The sequence below is a fragment of the Arvicanthis niloticus genome, chromosome 1 (assembly GCF_011762505.2).
Source record: "Arvicanthis niloticus isolate mArvNil1 chromosome 1, mArvNil1.pat.X, whole genome shotgun sequence".
Lineage (NCBI taxonomy): Eukaryota > Metazoa > Chordata > Mammalia > Rodentia > Muridae > Arvicanthis > Arvicanthis niloticus.
The window spans coordinates 25,135,529-25,141,647 of record NC_047658.1 but is presented as its reverse complement, the minus strand read 5'-3'; the positions used below and the strand labels follow the sequence as shown (position 1 = coordinate 25,141,647).

The 6,119-nt window shown below is 36.7% G+C and overlaps 1 pseudogene; it reads left to right on the top strand.

Moving 5' to 3' along the window:
- The first annotated feature begins 3,159 nt into the window (after positions 1-3,159).
- Positions 3,160-4,150, top strand: LOC117707836 (ornithine decarboxylase pseudogene; annotated as a pseudogene).
- Positions 4,151-6,119: the final 1,969 nt, after the last annotated feature.

Here is a 6,119-nt window from a genome sequence, read left to right as displayed (position 1 = left end):
ATCTCCAGAACCTGGAAAAATCCTTTTTTTCCTCTCAATTCACATAGTTTACAAAGTTTTGTCACCACAACCTGAGCAGACTAAGCAGTAGAAGTGAGCACTGATGAGGAAACTGGGTAGAACAAAAACTGTATCAAAGACAGGTATACAAATCAGACCCCATGCATGTGTCACAGAGTCATCAACTAGACTCAGTATGCACTTCTGGCTTTTAAATTCATTTGGTATTCTGTTGTGATATAGTATGCAGGTTCATTTTTTTCTATTGTTTTCTAAGTAATAATTTATGTCATCTATTCTTTGTTTCATGATTTCCAAATTTTCTAGGTAAAAATTTTAAAATATTAAATAATGAATGTTCTGTTGGATATATTTTAACTTCTTATTTTCTGTTAATGTATGAAAAAAATTTCCCACTGAAACATAAATTGAAAATGAAAACAAAAACTTTGCATGCATATATACATTTCTCATTATTCTCTACCTTTCTCTTATTTTACATTTTTTAGTAGCTGTTGGGTGAATTAAAATAAAGGTCATGGAATTCTACTCCTTATAGCAAAGCATATACTGAAGTGTTTCTTTTCCTTCTCTGATTGCCGGTTATTTGAAGGGGTGAGTTGGGCTCATTAAAATTACAGTTTTCTCCACTCAACTTAGTTCTTAGCAGATGCTAAATAAATCAAACCTCTATCAGAAAGCAATCAATTAAAAAACTCATGGGGCTTGTGGTGTGTTTTTTGTTTGATACACCTAGCGCAATTTCTCTTTTCTAAGTTGCTTTTTGTTTCAGTGACATTTTGTGATAGGATCAATATCAGAGCACCCAGTTCATTGAACAGCTCCTCCCCCTAGCTCCTCCAGTTGAGAGAGTTCATTCTCTGTCAGGTCAACAGCATGACAGCATAGTTATTATGGAATGATCGTGTGCCTTCTTGTCCTTTTTAGGAATTTCTTGCCTTATATATTTATTTGATACAGGAAGTTGTGCTGTAAAGATGATCAATTAAAGATTAGAGTCAGACACACTTTGTCTATAGTTTGCATTTAGTATTTAGTATTGTGTTACCAAGTATTCTCAGGAGCAAACTCTCTAAGTCAGTGATTCTAATTTGTGTCTAAAATCCAAACACACTCATTTCATGCTTATTAAACTGTATTTGCATGACATATGACAGAGAGAAAACATTAAAGTACAGATTGTACCACTTCAAAGCCAGTAGCTGGGCACAGTGACAGTAAATCAGGCTTCAAAGAGTTAACAACAGAATGTAAAAAATAAAATATAAGATAAAGTCAAAACCATCGTATCAAAGTTTGACAAGAGAAGCCAACAGAAATATAAAAGAACCCAAGAGAAAGCACAAAGTCAAAGATATGCTCATTTACATATTCAATAGTCCCATAAAAATACTAAACTAAAAGCTACCGTACAGACTAGGATAGCCCCTGTGATTGCTGCTTCATTCTCTGTGAGTCTTTATGAGCTTTTCTCAGTTGTTTTGGAGAATCCTATTCTCCTGGTGTCCTGAGTCCTTTCTTTCTCTAATACTCCTTCTATGGAGTTCCCTGGATTATTCTAGGAGGCACTGGGTATAGATATTCCCATTTAGAGCTTTGTGTGATATCTCAGTCTCTCTCTGTATCTCTCTCTGTCTCTGTCTCTCTACAAATAACAACTGGCTGGGGTCTCTGTATTTTTTCCCATATACTTCGGGAGGAAGCATTTCTGATGGTGACTCAATAAAACACCAATCTATGAGTATAGTAAAATATTACTAGGAGTTATTTTAGTCATTTTATTGTTATGTTTTCTTTTAGATCAGTATTGTTTGATTTTATCTTAAGTCTCTGAGATACCTGTTTATTGGTTCCTGGTCATCCAAGCAGAGCTAGGTACAGGTTTCATCTAATGGAATGAACCTTAAGTCAAATCAGGTATAAGTTGGTTATTCTCACAATATCTCTGCCACCATTGCCCTACCATATTTTTCAGGTTGTACATCAAAGATTTTGTTGTTGTGTTGGTATTTATATTTTTCTTTTGGTAACCTGCAGAGTACATTTCTATATCAAAGATACTAGAACATGAGGGTTAACTTTCTATATAGGTACCAGTTTGACCTCTTCATTTTCAAAAAGTTGTGTGGGTATTGTCTTCAGCAATGGGGCCTTGCTATCAGCTTGTGAGGAACAACCTATGTCTAGGCAATAGTCTGGGTTTAAAATATTTTTTTTAAATCAATGACTAAGGCTAAAGAGATATATTCAAATTAAGAACATTTGCTGCTTTTGTGAGAGACTAGTGTTTGATTCTTAGCACATAGATACAACTATATGTAACTCCAGTTGTTAAAAATTTGGCACCCTCTTCTGGATTCTGATGGCACCAAGCATGCTCGTAGTGCACAGACATGAAGGCAAGAAAACACAAGTAAGTAAGTAAGTAATAAAAATAATCATTAACTACCTGCCATCAGGGCAGTTTAAAATATTGTAAAAATCAACATTTTCTAAAAATGGTAAAAGCAGCTTGAATGAAGAGGAAATTTCAGGGTCTACCTGGTACTTGCTAATAATCTGCAATCTAAGTGCTTGGTACTTTGTGTCATACTGCAAACATTGCATTCCTGAAGACAGGTTGTCTATGTGATTGACTCATGCCATGAGAACACAAAGTCTGAATATCAGCCAGTTTTGACATCTTTGGAAATAATACCAGAAGTACTTGAAATCTGAAATTCAGGCAAATTAACGATGAAAAATCACCAAAGCCACTTGGTAGAGCCTCACGATCTTGATTATTACTTTTGTTTCCAAGCACTCATAGCATACATCATTGTGCAGGGATTTATCTTATTCAAGATGTTATTTAATTTCAGATGTTCACAGAAAAAGTAAACTCAATAAATAAATAAAATAAATACCCCTCCCCCCCAAAAAAAACATGGATGATGCTCTACACAACTGGCTGTCTTGTCAGAGTTAGGGCTCATAAGTGTGGTTAGTTCATAATTTAAAGAGAATAATTGCTAGCATGATTTAAGACAATGAACAAGAGAAGTCTCAGTCTGTGCATCCTCAAAGTGGCTTTATTTGTGATTGTAGGTTTGAAGAATTATGGGTCCTTCCTTATTAGGCCACTTTCTATACAGTCCAGATGATGACTTTTGATAGTAAAATTGAATTGATGAAAGTTGCCAGAGCACATCCAAAGGCAAAGTTGGTTGTACGGTTTGCCACTGATGATTCCAAAGCAGTTTGTGGCCTCAGTGTTAAGTTTGGTGCCACACTCAAAACCAGCAAGCTTCCCTTGGAACGGGCAAAAGAACTAAATATTGATGTCATTGGTGTCAGCTTCCATGTGGGTAGTGGATGTACTGACCCAGAGACCTTCATGTAGGCAGTGTCAGATGCCCACTGTGTATTTGACATGGGAACAGAAGTTGGCTTCAGCATGCATCTGCTTGATATTGGTGGTGGCTTTCCTGGTTCTGAAGATACAAAGCTTAAATTTGAAGAGATCACCAGCGTAATCAACCCAGCTCTGGACTTCCCATCAAACGCTGGAGTGAGAATCATAGCCGAGCCAGGCAGATATTATGTCACCTCAGCTTTCACACTTACCATCAACATCATTGCAAAACAAACAAACAAACAAACAAACATGTGGAAGGAGCTGACCAGCTCTGATGATGAAGATGAGTAAAATGAGCAAACCTCAATGTATTCCGTGAATGATGGAGTGTATGGATCATTTAACTGCATTCTTTATGATCATGCACATGTGAAGGCCCTGCTGCAGAAGAGACCCAAGCCAGATTAGAAGTATTACTCATCCAGCATCTGGGGACCAACATGTGATGGCCTTGATTGGATCGTTGATTGCTGTAACCTGCCTGAAATGCATGTGGGTGACTGGATGTTGTTTGAGAACATGGGTGCATACACCTGTTGCTGCTGCTTCTACTTTCAATAGGTTCCAGAGGCCAAACATCTACTATGTAATGTCACGGCCAATGTGGCAATTCATGAAGCAGATCCAGAGCCATGGCTTCCCGCTGGAAGTGGAGGAGAAGGATGTTGGCACTCTGCCCATGTCTTGTGCCCAGGGATGGACAGTCACCCTGCCGCCTGTGTTTCTGGCTAGGATCAATGTGTAGATGCCATTCTTGTAGCTCTTACCTGCAAGTTTAGCTTGAATTAAGACATTTGGGGTAGACCATTTAACTTAATTACTGCTAGTTTAAAATGTGTTTGTAAGAGTAGGGTTGGCACCAATGCAGTATGGAAGGCTAGGAGATGGGGTTCACACTTACTGTGTTCCTATGAAAACTTTGAATATTTGTTTTATATGGGTTTTTATTCACTTTTCAGACATAATACTAATGTGTGTTCCTCAGCTGCTGAGCAAGCATTTGTAGCTTGTACATTGACAGAATGCACTAAAAGCTTATGTTGTGACCCATTTTGAAAATAAAATATTTTGAAATTAAAAAAAAAGAATCCAGACATTGTTCTGCATTTCCTTGATAACCATGGGATAGAATGCCATCTCTGCATAAATAAATCACAGTCTGGTGGGGATTTGTTGGCTTTTGGCTGTACTCTGATCTGGAGTGTATTGTAGCAAAAGTTGTGTTCATGGAGGAGGCAAAACAAGGAGTTAGCATAGGTTGCTATTAAATCACTCACTTTGGTCTTTGCTTGTGTGGCTCCCTGTAAAAAGTATTGAGGATAATATAGGTCATGTCATTTAAGTGGCAACTATCAAGAATTTGTTTAATACATTAAAGACACACACACATACATACAAAGACAGATAGAGAGAGACAGAGCAGAGAGACAGAGAGACAAAGAAACAGAGAGAAACAGACAGAGACCCAGAGAGAAATGTCAGACATACACAGACATACACACATAGACACACATGCACACACATGCAAAGAGATAGAGACAGAGTGTCACAGAGAAAGAAAAAGTCAGAGAGAAAGAGAGAGAGATACAGAGAGACAGAGAGAGAGAGAGAAAGGGCCTGTATCTCTGACAGATGAAAATTTTATTTATTTTCGCCAAATAGCCACAGTCAGTGAAGACCCAGCAGTTTCCAAGAAAAAAAAAATGTATTGAAAATTGCCCAGGTGCTCAGCAAGTCCAAGCATGAATTATGATGCTTGAGAACTGAGCTGACTTCTTTCCACCAACCTAATTACCACATCACTTTACTCAAAAATCCTCTCAGCTTCATGCAAATGAGCTTGTGGCATCTGTTCTCTTTACTCCTAGAGACATTGTATACTCTTAATAATCTATGGGATAAAATCAAGTTGCAAAACATCTAGGCTTATCAATAATAATAATGTACCATGAGAAAATATATATATATATATTACATCAAACAGAAAGTACAGAAAACTCATTTTAATAAGTCTGTCATAGAGTATATAAAGGACAAATGCTCCTTTCATGTGTTATTAGGCTGTTAGTCCCCCTTGAAGAAGGAGTGGCATAAATATATAGTATTCATGTGGAGGACCTAAAAACTAATGAGGTAAGGAGACATTCTGTTAGTCTCAAGAAAAATCATTCTGGAGCCAAAGAACAGAAAATAGACTGGTGTTCATGAGATATTTTACAATCTAGAACACATCTTCCTATGAAATCATATGAAGATAGTATTCCTAAAAACAATATTTGGAGACCCAGTAATATGAGCAATGAAAATAATGTATTATGAAATAAAGCAAAATGGACAGTTAGGAAAGAGGTGTGGTCATCAGGTTGGCTTCAGTAGCTAGTTCATTCTGCTGTGATGTATATATGCTCATATGTACACATGGATATATACAGGTGTATGTGTGTTTATATGTGTGTGATGTGTATGCATGCATTGCAGATGTGAGTATATCTCTGCTTATTTAAATTCATGTATGTATAAGTATGCATTTTTGTATGTGCATGTTTATATGTGCCTTGAATGTTAGTGTTTAATATTTATATATGCTTATATATATGCAAATATTTGAGTACATGTGTGTGTTTAGGTATACATCTGTGTGTGTATATGTATTTGAGTGTATATGCATGTCTTTAGAGTATTATCTCTGTGTATGTATATA